Raw genomic sequence first — 16,505 nt, 5'->3', positions numbered from 1 at the left:
TGGGCACTCATAACTTGATTCTGGCACACGTAATAGGAAAAAATTATAGCGCGCAGCTAGAAGTAGGCAGTTGCGAGACCCAAGGACTTAGACGCAAATCGCTAAGCGGTAAAACCTGATTGACCGAAAACAAACAAGGCGACATACGAGAAAAACCCTAAACCCTGACAAAACGGCTAAAAATTTGATCTCCAAGCCTATCAGGCCCGAAACAAGCGAGAGTGCGTAAGATGCTGAGGAATTGCTTGATGCACTCACATTGAATTTCCGCACTTGAAGTACACTTAAAAAAGCTGAAAGCCTGATTGAGCATAAGTGCACGAGAAATGACACGTGCACTGAGTGATCATAAATTGAGGTTTGTATTCAATAACTAAAGGAACTCACTCAGATAAACCACTCAAGGAACCCACCAATAGGAGATGACACAAGACATAGACAAACCATCAAAGCGCAGATTAGGACCAAGCAAGGGCCGGCAATGACATGGATTTAACAAGTCTACTGAACCTAATCGACAACTTGGTGGAGCAAGACAACTCAATAATGGCAGAGGAAAGCTCATACCATTGGTCTAATGAGGAACTCGATTTGAACGTCTTCCCAGATGCTATTCAGCACAACTAGTAAGCATTTACGATGCACACGCCTGGTATGAGCACCGTGGTAGGACAATAGACGCTGTCATCGCAGATTAGAAGAGGAGAGAAAGCTAGCCCGCAAAGCATTGCAAAGCATAGCCGAATACAATAGGGATCAACAGGCTAGAAGACAAAGGCAAAGTATGGAGTTGCGCGAGGTGCAGCGAGTGTTGAACTTAGCAGGTAGGAACCAAATAGATCACGAGAGAGCCCTAGAGGGGGAATTGACGTTGAGCGAGCTTCTCATGAAGCGACTGCTAGATAACACGACTGCAGAGCAAAGTGCCGCAACACTAGTGACATCGCTGCTCGTAGGACTACGGGCGAACCAAGGCTCAAAGAGCCAGTCCAAAATACCAATCGTTGCCAAGCAACTCGACAAGTACCAACCCCATGATGACCCATACATCTTTGTTGAGCAGTTTGAGCAAGTCTGCGAAGCCAACAGCCTAGGCAACCTAACTCAACACTCGCAAGCATTCGGGCTTTGCCTAGGCGACAAGGGTAGGACGTGGTATACAAGCCTAGATGCTATAGAGTGAGACAACTTCAATGGCCTCAAGGATCTCTTCATTAAGAGATTCACCGAGCCCGGATACTTCGATAACCTATTAGTACGCTTGATGAACGTCAAACAGAAAGAGAAGAAGGACATTCGCGACTACATAACCCATGTGAGAAGTCTCTTCAAGAAAATCCCTCTGGGCGAGCGATCGAGTGAAAGAGCAGTTTCTACTGTATTCATCAGCGGAATTTGAGATGAGGAGTTATATAAGGCTTTGGCAAGCAATTCAAGCTTGCAGTGAGACGCGATAGCTAGAGTGTTTGAGGAAGCCATCAGAGTCAATGATCAGCTGAAAGAGTGGAGATCCAGGAGCTCGAACGTAGAGGAGACCAACTCATGAGGTTTAGAGAGAGCGTCAACCTCTAGTGAGTGATCAATCACATCATCCCAAGATAAGGGGAAGGCCACCGAGACAGACCAAGGCTTGGCTGATGTCAAGATGGAATTAGCCAAGTTGCAAGACATGTTGAGACGACCAACGTGCCCGCATGTCCAATGCGTGTACTGTGGCAGAAACCACTTACCGGCCAAGTGTCAAGACCCTAGGTCAAGACCTTGTGCTAACTACGGTAGGTTTGGCCGTGACGTCGCGCATTGTAGATTACCAAGAAGACTTCCATACTCGCAACCCTACGGTCCGCCTTACCTAGCGAACAAGCTGTAGCCATTCTTTGGAAGGGGAGCCCAATTGGCCCTTCCCGCGCCTAACGATATGAAGCCAGTTATTCCTAGGATGGAAATAAATCCTACAGGCATCCCTAGACCACCTAGTCCTTACGTGACCCATCCACCGAGAGATGCTCCAGTCCACTACGTGGAAGAGCCAAGTGAGGAAGAAACTTACATATACCCTTACATCTCGCATGAGACGACGGCAATGCTATCCTCATGGACTATCGACCCATGCCGGTGATGGCATTAGGAAGAGGATGAGGTAGAGGCATAGGAGGGTAGACACAGGATCCAATCATCTACTAGACTTGTGGTCACCCTGGTCATGTCTCATCACGCTGCCCTGAAAGAGAGCAACAAAATAGAGACAAGGCTGACCAAAGGTGCACAGAGTGCGGAATCACCCATCTCTTCATAGATTGCCCAAAGCGAAAGCCATCTTCTAGCTTAGCCAATGTACCATCTGTCCCATTGGGGCTATTTGGTGTCAAAAACCTCAATGGGGAGGCCACAGCTATCCCATTGCGGGTCATGACCCAAGCCCAAATGAAGCAGGCCGGCATCTCTCTACTAGCACCTAGCAATCTTGATGCAACCTCGATAGGGAAGAAAAGCCGCAGGTGGAAAAAGAAGAGATCGAAAGCTAAAGTCGCTCTAAAAACTGAGAGTGCTACGACTCTGCCTACTAGAAAGAAGGTTTTAGACACAGAAGTAAAGACTTCAGCCCCTAAGACGGTCGAAAAGGAAAGCGCTAAGGTAGGGGAATACCTGCATCCGAAGTGATAGTTAGAGGCCATAGAAAAGGTGAAGGAATGGGTGAAGGAGGCTCAAGAGCATCTTAAGGAGGCTCAAGAGCATCTCAAGGACGTTGAGTCCATCATAGAGGACGAGATCGATGATCTCTCCAGTGTAAGCACGCCAATATCACTACCTCAACCTAAGTCGGCAGAAGCAACTGTGCCACAAGCAGTGCCGCTAAGACCAAGCCTTGGTGCTACAGAGCCGCAGATCAGTCACGGCCATTGGCCAGGACAATCCAGGTTAGGGGAGAGACGAGTGTCCAATGATCTCCTAACCACGCTAGTGACTACCCCTGTAACACTTAGTCTGGGAGATCTGCTTAGGCAGCATCCTACCCTATGGCAAGATCTTAAGTAGTGGGTTGAAGGGTCGCAAGAGCAGGTCACAGAAGACCCTCACAACCATGACGCAGAAACACAATTACCGAGTTTGACGCTGCACTTTGTGCCTAAATCCTTGCACGTCAATGCTTTCTGGGAAGGTTCTGAGATGCATGTAGTCTTACCGGTCCTAGCCCTAGGCGACACAACAAGAAAGGAAATCGTGGACACGGGAGCTGGGGTTAGTGTGCTTAGCCACGTAGTGCTTCAGTCTTGGGGAAACCTGCCTATCGAAACTGCTAGGTTTAATGTCACACTAGCAAACGGTATGAGAGTAAAGCCATTCGGGGTACTTAAGAATTGGCAAGTGAAGATTGCAGGTGTCCAGTTCTCTATTGACTTTATAGTCATGAAGGGAGTGGACTACGATATCCTATTAGGCCAACCCTAGATGCGCAATGCTAGAGTCATCGAAGATTGGGTTAATGGCTTGATCTTCCTTGGCAACAGAACGGATGCCGTAAGGATAGAGATGGATACTTGGAAGGCCTCACCAGTCAACCTAGACGCCATCTCTGCTATGCTCAAGGGTAACACTTAGGTTAAGGAGTCCAATGGGCCCTTGACCAAGTATATCCCATGCGCAGAGGATGAGCGGGATTGGATGCACATTCCTGCTACAATCGACCTGCCATTCTCAGATCATGAGGCGTATGAGCAAACCACCAAAACAATCGGCAAGCCTAGCGACACACTCTCTATACCAGTCTGCATGATGGTAGGAACCCTTTAGGGAAAGCCTAAGCCTCTCAACTTCCAAGTCCCAACTAACAAAAGGGAACTCTAGGAGATGCTGGAATGCTTGACAGACAAGCTAGCTGGCAATTGAGCTGCAAACTTCAAACCACTCTAGGATCTCTTAGGTGAATCCAAGTGGCAATGGACCAGAGTGCATGACTTAAACCTCATGTATAATTGGGCCCTACTCCCTGACCAACGACAAGAGATGTTCCAAGCCCTAGGAGATGACGAGCATTCTGATGAAGGGGATTCTAATGACAAACATGAAGACTGCCAATCCTTCAGTGATGGAACTGAGGGTGCAGTAGATATCGTAGAATACGACACAGAAGGACAAGAAATAGAGCAAATACGAGCAGACTCCAAGCCGTAGAAAAGAAACATCTTTAGGATAGAGAGAGGGGTCATGCGCATGGAATGTGACCATGCCTAGTTGGAACACGTAGGAGCCATAGACCTTGAATAAGCAGGAATAGCCTAGCCAGGGACGACACCAGCCCTTAGGATAGAATCACCATCTGAACTACATCCACCAGGGGAGACTACCTCTTCTAGCGAAGACAGGGAGTTCGACTCTGACTCGGAGGTTAGTTCAGACAGTGATCTAGAAATCCCTAGACCACCCACGACTAGACGCACGAAGGGGGACCTACCCGTCCACCTGAGGCGTAGACAATTAAGGCAGGAAAATGTAAAACAACCCAGGGATATGCAAATGGAAGAACAACAAAAAACTGCAGGACCTCCCTAAGCACTTCATAAAATTCAAAAAAGGGGATAGGGTAGTGGTTTTGTTAGGTGCCAAACGTCAAGGACAAACCAACGAACCAATCGAGGGACCATCCAAGGTCAAGGAGGTGAATCTGGCCCAGGAAGGGGAAACACCATGACCAATCTTCATTGCCGATGACTTGATTGACAAAGAAGAAACTAGTCTTGTCGCTCTCTTGCAAGAATACATAGACGTATTCACCTGGTCCTTGGAAGAGCTTAAGGGGGTAGATCTGAGTGTCGTGACTCACAACATACCCATGATGCCAAACGCAATGCCAGTCAAGCAGCGACCGTACCCTATGAATCTAGAACACGCTCATGCTATCAAAGAGGAAATTGACAAGCTGATGAGAGCGGGATTCATTTACGAAATTGAGCACGTAGACTGGGTATCACCCATAGTCATCCTAATGAAAAAGAATGGAAAAATACGAGTGTGTGTCAATTACAAGAAGGTGAATGTTGCTACGAAGAGGGACAACTATCCATTGACGTACACCGAGCACATGCTTGAGAGGGTGGCAGGCAAGGAAGCCTAGAGTTTTTTGTATGGCTTCTCAGGGTACAACTAGGTGCAAGTGCATCCTGTGGATAGGCACAAGGCTGCCTTTGCCATTGAGTGGGGCATCTTTGCTTACATAGTCATGCCCTTCGGGTTGACTAACGCCCCTACCACTTTCCAATGCCTCATCTTCACCATCTTTAAGGACATGCTTCGTAAGGAGTTAGAAGTCTTTGTCAACTACCTGTGTGTCCATTTGACCTGGATCGAACACTTAGACAAACTCCGTGCAGTCTTTGAATGGTGTCGCTTATATCGTCTCTCCTTGAACCCCTTAAAGTGCCAGTTTTGGGTAAAGCACAGATGCATCTTAGGGCACGTGGTGTCGAAGAATGGCATTGCCACTGACTTCTCGAAAGTCAGGGTTATTGTTGACCTTCCATCCCCAATTAATTACAAGGGCGTTCAATGCTTCTTAGGCCATACGGGGTACTATCAGCGATTTGTACTGAACTATGCGTTGATCGCCAGACCATTGTACAAGCTGCTGATTGTCTTCGAGTGGACTGAGGCATGCCAATGAGCGTACGAAGAGTTGAAAAAGGCTCTAACCATAGAACCAATTCTACAAGCCCCAGATTGGACCATTACCTTCCACGTGCACATTGATGCTTCTAAGTTTGCCGTGGGGGTAGTGTTGTGCCAACCTCGTGAGCACAACTTAGATTATCCAGTGAGCTTTGCTAGCAAACAACTCATTGAGATGGAAATAAACTACTCGACAACATAAAGAGAGGGATTAGCCATGGTGTTCGCTGTGAAGAAATTCCGGCATTATCTATTGGCCACACCCTTCATCTTTTTCATGGACCATCAAGCGCTGCTCTATCTAGTAAACAAACCTTGTGCTACAGGACACATAGCTCGATGGCTCCTTCTGCTCTTGGAATTCGATATCTTCGTGGTTATGCAGAAAGGAAAATAGCACTACATGGCTGACCATATGTCACGCATTCCCACGGGAGAAGCCGCTGGACAAGGCATCATTGATGAAGTATCCGACGCCCATCTCTTCCACCTGTCCAGCAAGAGAGATTTATTTAAGGCTGATCTAACACCATATTGGGCGGATGACATAGTCCAAGTGCTTGAGCATGGACTACCTGAGCGACCAATAGAAAAATCCCAACTTAGGCACTTAATCCTTAAGATCTAGCCCTATCAGCTGATTGCAGGCCAACTCTGTAGGCTGGGGCAAGACGGATTGCTGCGTAGATGCGTATGTAAGCATGAGATGCACTATGTGCTCTCGGAGGCATACAACAGCATTGCGGGAGGACACTTTAGTGGAGACACGATAGCACGCAAGCTGCTGCAGTCTCAACTATGGTGGCCCACGCTTTTTCACGATGCCACATGATTCGTCAAGCATTGTGACGAGTCCCAACGGACAAAAGTCTTGATTTGCAAGGATCAGATGGAGTTGATCCCAATTATTTCTTGACAACCCTTCGAAAAATGGAGAATCGACTTCATAGGACCCATCAGTCCTGCGGCGCAGTACTCACAAGCTAAGTACATCATTGTGGCCCACGGATTACCTCAAAAAATGGGCAGAGGCAAGAGCCACACGTAAAAACGATGCTAGGACGACTGCCAAGTTCTTATGGGAGCAAGTGATCTTGCAATTCGACTGCCCCATCAAACTGGTCAGTGACCAAGGTACGCACTTCATCAACGAAGTGATAGCACATCTCATGTCCACCTTTCTCATTATCCATCGCAAATCATTGCCATACTACCCTCAGACGAACGGTCAGGTAGAATCTACAAATAAGATTCTCGTCAATGTCCTGACCAAAGTAGTCTCAGCCTCATGTAGCGACTGGGACAACAAGCTTATGGCAGCTTTGTGGGCTTACCGTACAGCTTATAAAACGATTGTCGATCAAGGATGACCTATGGAACAGAAGCAATCCTACCCTTAGAATTCTTTGTTCTTAGCCTGAGAATAGCCCTTCAAGAATGATGGGAAGGGAAGGAGGCATGGACGCAACGCCTGCTTGAGCTTGAATGCCTATCAGAGACCCGTCTTCTAGCCACCCATGCACTTATATGTGGGAAGGCCCGTCGCAAGAGTTGGTTTGACAAGCATGTCAAGTAGCGTGACTTTGAAGAAGGCGACTTAGTGCTCCTCTACTCCGTTAAGGGACATAAACAGAAAATGAAATTTCGAGGCCTTGGACCCTTCAAAGTTTGTGCAATCAGCTGCACAGGCAATGTCAAACTTGAAACCTTAGACGGTGAGGGAATAGGCTTCTTCAATGGCAGTCGTGTCATGAAGTACTACCCTCCCACCCATCCTTGGCACGATCCCCCGATGTTAGAACCGCCTGTCAAAGTACGAGTGGCCACAATCACTGAGATGGATGATGAGGATGAGGAAGCCGTAGAGCCCGCATACCTCCATATAACGGTCACTGCAAAACAAACCTGCGCTTTCAACGCTTTGATCGATGAGGGAGCAAACTTCAATGTCCTAACTCACGATCATTGGACCAAACTTGGCAGACCCCCACTTCAGCCCATGAATGCTAAGTTAAGCCCATATGGGGCCCATTCCTACGCACTCCTCAGCAAGTGCAAAGTAGCCATTTCTATCGAGTCTGAGACTGTTGCAATGATTTTTTACGTGTTGCCAAACGCTAAAGACGCAGGCACGGAGTCACTGCTAGGGCGCACTTTCAAAAAGTAGACTCACTGCAATGTTGATAATGAGTCGTAGCGCATTCACCTTGCAATAGGCAACATTCGCATTGTCACAGCTTTCAGCAAGGGTTGCACGACTTCATCACCGTCCGCAAAGCCACCGATAGAATTTTCCATAACCAAATCTAAAGAGGGGATAAGTGCTCGGCCGCCACCTCCCAAAATTCAGGAATCATAGCCCACAGTAGAAAAACATAAGGCTCAACAGCCTAGATTCCAATGGAAGCCTAAGCAGCCCCAATCGCCACCTAGGAGTCGACGCTCCTATCCTCATAAGACCAACAACTCTAAACCTAGGAGGCCAAGACGCAGTCACAAAAAGCACCACATGATCATGCAAAGATGGGTCCCTAAAGCCCTCTTACATGTGCAAGGCTACTACGAGGGAAATACCTGGCTGTGGATCCCTAAGGCCCACACGGCCCAAAGCACCATTCATACACCGCCCTCAAGCTTGATCAAACCGCATTCCATAAACCCTCAAAACCACAAGCCGCAGTGCTCTCTTGAACCACAACCATCTGCCTCATCCATGCCTAGGCCCAAGGGAGTCTCACAAGCCTATTGGCCCAAACTGCAGGCTCCATCACAAGTGTCATAACCCGCCGAAGTCCATCCACCTCCCCAACTCCAACCTGAATGCAGCAGCCCGTCCATCATGGCTGCTCCTAATCCACTCAACACCCAAGTGGCCCAACCACAAACTCACGAACCCTCCCAACCGCTCATCTTTGTTGTCACAAGCTCTTGTTCTATCAAATCTCAACCACATGTTGGCCTTACGCCCTCCTATGAACGAAAATCCTTTTTAGCGCTAGCCGCTGACCTCACTGAGGACATCGGGGATGACGTGGTGGATTGTATTAAATGACTAGATGACACTTTCGTGTCACTCGCACTAAGCTACGACCGCTTGGACTTGGGTCTATTAGAAGAACCCTTTGCAAACTGAAATGCAAAATATGCCTTGCTCTTGGAAAACCTTTGAATTCGCGTTCGCAAAAGCTTCTCGCTCTGCTGCTGAGTTGCTGAATAACGAAATCTCCAAGGAGCAAGCCATCAAATAGCGCCTTATCACGTCATACAATCCATGAATCACTTCTGCTATCACCGACCAAGAAATCGCAAAGTTATCATAACTTGCTGATACTGGATCACCTTTCTTGAGGCTGTGGTACGCTCTTTGGTTGCAATGGAAAGTTGAAGGATGTCGCATATTGAGCAACGCTGAGCAACGCCACGCCATCAAAACAGTAGAGTATAATCCCACTTACGTCGCGCCCACCTCGTATAGAGTATTAACCACTCTTTGGGGCCGACCCATGGAAGAACACATCAAAGGCCACCCCTACCTTGATCGCTTGTTGACTGAGAAGGAGTTACACATTGCTAGCCGTGTTGACTCTGGTGACTTCCTCACAGATGTTCTCACATACATCACGCATGTGGGACTTCGACCCTTTGATTTGGACCTCACAGCTCAATTGGAATACAATCCAAATTTCTATACTTGGCTCCTTCACAAGTAACCCCTACACCAACATGCCAAAAGCCCTTGACCTTTTGACCCTCAATCCTAGGAAGAATTCTTCTCAAGAGGGAAGGGGAGGGGGTAAAGTGAAATGAATCATATGAGAAATGAATCAAAGGGGGTAAATCAAAGCAAAATCAGTGAAAAACATAAACATATATTATGAAAAAATGGATGGGGTAGGAAAATGGGCATGAAAACTTTGAAGTGAAGGGCAAAAAGTCCAAGTCTAAAAAGGAAAATCTACATTGCTTCTTAATTCATTCATTCAAAAAGCATAGAGTTTTTCTTTTCCAGCAATCAACGAATTAATATGTGGAAAGCACTAATAAGAATTATGATTTATGGCAGAAACATAAAATGTCGTAGCAAGACCGTGCCCACCGACCTCCCGTTCATGGACGAGGAAAGAGAGCAATACCACATCTACCTAGAGAACCATGCCTTCAGCCAGTTGAAGTTTCGAACCATCCCCAATGTAGAAGTTGTGGTGGCCAAGGAGGAAGCAGCTAGGAGGGTGGTTGAACAATGCAACCTCACGAAGTATCTTGAAAAGTTCTCGCAGGAGCCGGACCACTTGAAGTGCGTGGAGTTCCTCAGAACGTACAACCCAAATCAAGAATGTGGCACTGTGACGATGGGCAGAGAAGAAAATGCAAAGTAAGTACAGGTTCGCTTAGACCCAGCCTTGGTGGAGAAGGCTTTGGGGTTGGAACCAAAGATGGAGAGGAAATAGAAGAGAGATGTTTATGCCATGCTTAAAATGAAGAGGGAAGATGTGCTCACAAATGACGGCATAAGCATCCAGGATATCCCCGACACAGAAGCCAGGATGTAGGCAAAGCTGATACATGTGCTCTTCTCTAGCCAGCGCTACAACTCATTGATGCATTGAATTAGCATACCTGTGCTGGAGAATGTAGCAGCCCATACCCTAGATGAAGTGGACGGGAACGGGTATGTGCAAAAAATGATCGGCCAAGTAGCCAAATCATTGGCCTTGGGAAGTGTGCCGGCAGGAGGAGAATCTCCAGCCTCTAAAGCTACAGACAGAAAGAAAGTCTCCTCCAAAGCCTCCTTCATCAGGTATGGAGGTGTCTTGACTGCACTCATCTAGGAGGCAGTGAAGGAAGCACAGGATGCAGAAGAAGGAGAAAAAGAAATGCCAGAAAGGTCACCTCCTCACCAAGACAAGGATAGGTCCACCGATAGAACTGAGACAGAGCAAGAAGGGGAGGAACAAACATGCAAAAAGACAACCAAGAAGCCCAAAAAGAAGACAACGCAGAGAAAGAAGAAGGATGACGAAGGCAGAAAGAAGGAGAGAGAAGACTTGGAAAAGGCAAAGAAAGAGTCCCTAAAAGAGGCCAAGGAGAGAGAGAGGAAGAAGAGACAGGAGGAAGAGAAGGAGAAATAAGAATTACAGAAAGCAAAGAAGGCATCGAAATAGGAAGCATAGGAGAAGAAAATAAAGGAAAAAGAAGAAAAAGAGAAAAAGAAGGAAGAGAAGAGAAAAGTAGAGGAGGAAAGGAGAATGAAGGCTGATGAGGAAGAGGAAGAACTAAGAAGGAAGGAGGAAGAGGACCTGGTGGAAGCCACGTGCCGGTCCATCGAGCAACAAAGCTGAGCAGATGAATTGGGGAACTTGAACCCACATAGAGAAGAAGGGCTAGGGTCTAGCACACAGGTGCCAGAGATCTTGCCACCTATAGTCACTGAGGGCAAGGGGAAAGCCCCAATTCATCCAATTCCTGTCCTCCTGGTACCTTCCACCACTGAACCCACCACCATCACCCCTAGCATCCCGACCAGTGCCGACGTGTCAAATTTCGTGGTGTGGATGCAATACTTCATCAACAAAGAGATGGCCTAGGGACAGAGCATAGAAACCACGGCCACAGGACAAAAGAGGCCAGCTCTTGATGCAGAATCCAGGCAAGATCCTAAATGGCAGAAGGTGGAAGCCTCAACCTCACCCATCCACACAATGATGACGCCATCGGCTAACTATGACAAGTACATCACTGAGCTGCTCTCCCAATTGGAGAAAGCTAAGGAGGAACGCAAGATAGCCGTGGCTGAGTTGACAGCTGAGAAGGAATCAATAATCACCTTCTAGCTGGATAAAATGAGGATGATAGCCATGCAGCAAAGGGAGATCGTAGATCTCAAATAAGAAATAAAGGCTAGGGATGATAGGGAGGAGCATTGGAGACAGCAGCTCGAGAACAAAACACAGGAGCTAGTGAAGATGCAAAGAGCGCACAAGCTCCTGATAGTGCAATACCAAGATCTCGTTGCGAAATTTGCTCAGGTTGATGCGCTTGTGGCTGAGATGAATGCCAGAGATGAGGAGAGAAAACAAGACATAGAGGAGCAGCAAGAAGAAATTGAGCGCTTGACAAATCAACTAAACTTTGGAAAAGAAGAACAAGAGAGACTGGTCAGGGAGTTGGAGGACCAAGATCAAAGGCTCATGATACTAACCTTGAAGCAAGGAGAGAGCTTGGAGGGAATGAACAAGAGAGCAAAGGAGTGGATGTGCATAATGAAAAGAGGGTGAAGACACTAACACGATGCCTTGCTCTGGTAGAGAAGGAGAAAATCATTGCAGAGAGCAAGGTGGAAGCCGCCTAAGTGGCCTTCAGTGCCCAACAGAAAGCCTTCCTCGACACCATCCTGGACACCACCTGCTCAGAGCAAGGAGAGTCGTTGGAGGTGACACAAAGAAAGCTCAGCATCGCATGCAGAGCCTTACATGTTGGATTGCAGATGCCACCCCAACCTGTGGAGGTTAGGCTCGAGCAACAAAAATACCTATTGCTGGCTGGCCTAACCCCCCAGGAAATCGACGCCCTTGGATTCGAAGAGGAAGCACCATAGGGAGAACGACAGGGGGAGGAAGCAGAACTTGAGATCGACATGAATCGATTTAGGGAGGATGTAGTCCCACAACCCCCCCGGTCGCAGTTTCAAGAGCCACCACAGGAGGACCATATGCGGAAAGACAAGCCGCATCTAGGGAAAGATGCAGAAAGCTAGTAGAGAAAGCCAGGAAACAGCTGAGAGCCAAACCAATCGTGCTGCCATCCGCACCCCTCCCACCTTGCCCTGATGATATCCCCGCTCAATTCCACGCAGAACTGGTGTTGTGGGAGAGACAAGAACAAGGAAAGGATCCATTCACCTTTAGTTTTCTTCTACCTAACAGCGGTGTAAAGGGTCTTGCCGCTCAAGGTGATGGATGAGGTGATCGCGATTGGTGGCCGGTTGGGAGGACAAAGATGGCTAGAAGAGCGAGAAAAAACCCCGACCTCTTGGCGAATAGAAGCGGCTGATTACTAGCAGAACAAAGTTTTTGAAGTTCCACACACTGTACAGGGCTACAAAAGCCAATCCCTGTGGAGGAGACGAGTGTTGAGATATCGAGCTCCACTCGTGATATGCCAGGGTGACCGTTGTGCATTTATGTCACCGACTTGTAAGTTTGTAGATGTGGTTGGTACACCGCCCATGAATAATAGTTAGATGACAGCTATCCTTATCTACTCTAGTTCGTGGCAAAGTTAATATGCCACCTTAGTTAGTTGAGTTTGGTTTTGAGACCAATATATAGGGTTCTTCTATTTCTTTGTATGAGAGTTCTTTTTGGCTTACACAACTAAGAAGAGGAAAACTATTTTTCAGCCTCCACCCTTGTGTGTATTCCCCCATTGTGCAAGCAAGAAAGCTACAAGTGAGACTCCTTCCTTCTCTCCCATAATCTTGACATGGTATTAGAGCCTTGTTCGTGGTAAGGAGCTCAAGAAAGAAAGCCAAGTTCGCGGTGTTCTGGTAAGAGGACCAATGTTGCTTTCATTTTTCTGTTTTGGGAGCAAGTCTCTACAGGTAGCACAGCCGAAAAGTGCAAGAGTGCATTGTCTCAGATTGAGACGCCCTTCACGGTGTAGCAAGAGGGCAGTATATGCTGCAGGCGATGGGCTTTAGTCCTCGGTATCCTTGTTTTTTTGATTTGAGGCCATTTCGGGGCCTGTTTTGGAGGCAAAAGTTTTCTGCACGCACTTAGGAAAAGGCCCTGTTTTATGCTGTGCAACCACTGTTCTACAGGTCGGTGAAAAGTTAGCATAGAAATTGCATCGTATGCTTGTGTGCAGAGACATTGGGAGTTACAGAATCATCCTTGGTTCCTGTTTATGCAAAATCGTCACTAGGAAGTGACTGTGTGGTCAAATACCACTTTCGCCAGTTTTGCAGATTTGCCCTTGTAAGGGTGAAGCTGTGTTTTTTGCAGTGACAGAATTTTTTACAGTGTTCTATAATGGCATCTAATTCTCTTTCACAGATTGTAACTGAAAAGCTTGACAAGAACAACTTCCAAGCATTGAAGTTTAGAATGACGAATTTCCTTATGGGAAAAGGATATTGGGAATTTGTTGCAGGAAATGAAGAAGAACCAGTTCTTCCTGATATTCCCAATCAACAGCAAATGCAGGCATTTAAAGCATGGCATGAGAGAGCCAGGAAAGTTATGTACTAGCTGTCTATCAGTATTTCAGACTCTATGATTGTGCATATTCAGGATGCAAGTATGCCAAAGGAGGCATGGGATACTTTGTAAAAAATGTATAGCACAAATACGCAAGCCAGGAAAATGCAGCTCAAGCAAGAGTTGCATAATGTGCAAAGAGAAAGTATTAGCATCAATGACTACAACATGAAGGTGAAGAAGATTGCAGATGCACTTGCTTCCATTGGGTTGCCAGTGGAAGATAATGATTTAGTTTCTGTGACATTGAATGGTCTAGGAAAGGATTATGCGCAGTTTCAGACATCCATTTCAATTCGTGAAAGATTTCCTGATTTTGAGGAGTTAATTGCTCTTCTAATTTCTGAGGAGCAGAGAAATGGTGGTGCATCTTCTTCAGGAGGAACTTCAAAAGAAGCTGTCTTCTACTCAAATGCTGGAAGAGGTAGAGGCAGAGGTAGAGGAGGCCGATCTGGAGGCCGTGGTAGAAATCAGAATATGTAGCAGACTCAAGAAAAACAGTCCTATGGAGGAGGACGTGGTAACTCTAGAGGCAGGGGGAGCCAAAGAGGTCGTGGTGGATGGCAAACAGGCCAAAATGCAAACAGCAATGTTGAATGCTACTACTGTGGTAAAATGGGTCATATGGCTAAAGACTACTATAAAAAGCAGAATTACATCATGAATGGGAAATTGCAACAAGGAAATTATGCATCTTCTAGTAGACAGGGTGATGACAGAAATGAGCATTTGTTTATGGTGCAGCACATGAACAATTCTGTGACAAGTGTAGAAGAAAGCAACGAAGTGTGGTATGTTGACTCAGGTGCATCAAACCACATGACAGGTCATGCAGAATGGATGTAGGATGCAAGAAAAATGAAAAAACCAGGATTTGTGGAGATAAATGATGATACTGCACATCCTATTGTGCAGATTGGAAAAATTCCTTTGTCTATGCAGGATGGGAAAAAGAAATACATGTCAAATGTATTTCATGTCTCGAATATCACCAAGAATCTGGTTTCTGTTGGTCAAATGGTTGAGCAAGGCTTGTAGGTCAGATTTAATCCTCATGGATGCTTTGTTGAGGATATGAAAAATAAAGGTCGCTTGATAGCAAAAGGAAAGAAGAAGGGTAGAATGTTTACATTGGATGCAGACATGCTTGAATTGAGTGTAGCAATGTTTGCACATGGGACCGGTGTAGTTGCAGATATTGATATCTGGCATAAACGCATTGGTCATGTTAATGTACATCGACTTAAATCAATGCAGGCCCAAAATATTGTTGCAGGATTGCCTAAATTCAAGGTTGTAGAAATGCATAAGGTATGTGAAGCCTATCAGTTTGGAAAACAGGCAAGGAAACCATTTCCTAGACATGTTCAAGAGAGTAAGAAGCCATTGGAATTAATCCATTCTGATGTGTAGACTACTAAAGCATCTCTTGGAGGCTGTCATTATTTTGTCACTTTTATTGATGACTATAGCAGGAAAGTTTGGGTGTAGTTTATGAAAAAAAAAAGTGAAGTTTTTGGGCATTTCCAAACTCTTAAAGCTATGGTTGAAAAAGAAATAGGCGTGCAAATAAAATGCCTAAGGTCAGATGGAGGGGGAGAGTACCTCTCAAATGAGTTTGCAAGGTTCCTCCAGGAGCATGGCATAAAGCAGCAATATTCATGCAGTCATACCCCACAACAAAATGGAATTGCAAAAAGGAAAAACAGGCATATTGGAGAGGTATCTCATGCCATCCTCAATGAAAAAGACTTGCCAGATTTTTATTGGGCTGAGGCAGTTGCTATAGTAGTCTACATAATGAACAGGACTCCCACTGCAGCAATACATGGGATGACTCCAGAGGAGAGGTATACTGGTAGGAAACTGGATATTTCTCATTTGAAAATTTTTGGTTGCATTGCCTATGTTCATGTGCCAGATGAGTTGAGATCCAAGTTGGATCCAAAAGCTGAGAAGTGCATCTTTATTGGTTACTCTTTGCAGCAGAAAGGGTATAGATGCTATAACCCTTCTACTTGTAAGTTTACAGTGAGCAGAGATGTTGTTTTTTATGAGATGAGTAGCTAGTATAAACCAGTAAATGTGATTGATCATGTAGGTGTAGAAAATGGTAATGCTGCACAGAATTCATAGCAGCACAAGGTATTAGTGGACCTAGAGCATCCTCTAGCAGTGGTTCACATTCTTCGCCATGGACAGGCAGATTGAGATCAGGAGAATCTTCTCAAAGCAATGCAGATAGTGGTATACATGTATCACGAACAGGAAAAGAGAAGGTAGATCAGCCCATGTTTGATGTGAATACAGGTCACTCTTATGTGGATGGTGAATCCAGTGTCTTAGAACAGAGCATTGATGATGAGTTGGGTATTCCTTCTATTGTTACACCTGGAGTAAGGAAGACCAGGGATGTTTTGAGAGCACCTGAAAGTGAGCCTACTTTACGTAGGTCTACCAGAGCTAGGTATCCTATGGATAGGCTGAAATATGATGGATTTACAGCCATTCACTATGCATATATAGTCAAAGTGATACAGGAACCATAACCCACTTCTTTTGAGCAAGCCATGGGAAAAGAAA

The sequence above is a fragment of the Lygodium microphyllum genome, chromosome 7 (genome assembly GCF_053477565.2).
Source record: "Lygodium microphyllum isolate KBCC chromosome 7, Lygodium_microphyllum_v1.1.10, whole genome shotgun sequence".
NCBI classification, from domain to species: Eukaryota; Viridiplantae; Streptophyta; class Polypodiopsida; order Schizaeales; family Lygodiaceae; genus Lygodium; species Lygodium microphyllum.
Note: the sequence above shows the minus strand (reverse complement) of the source record.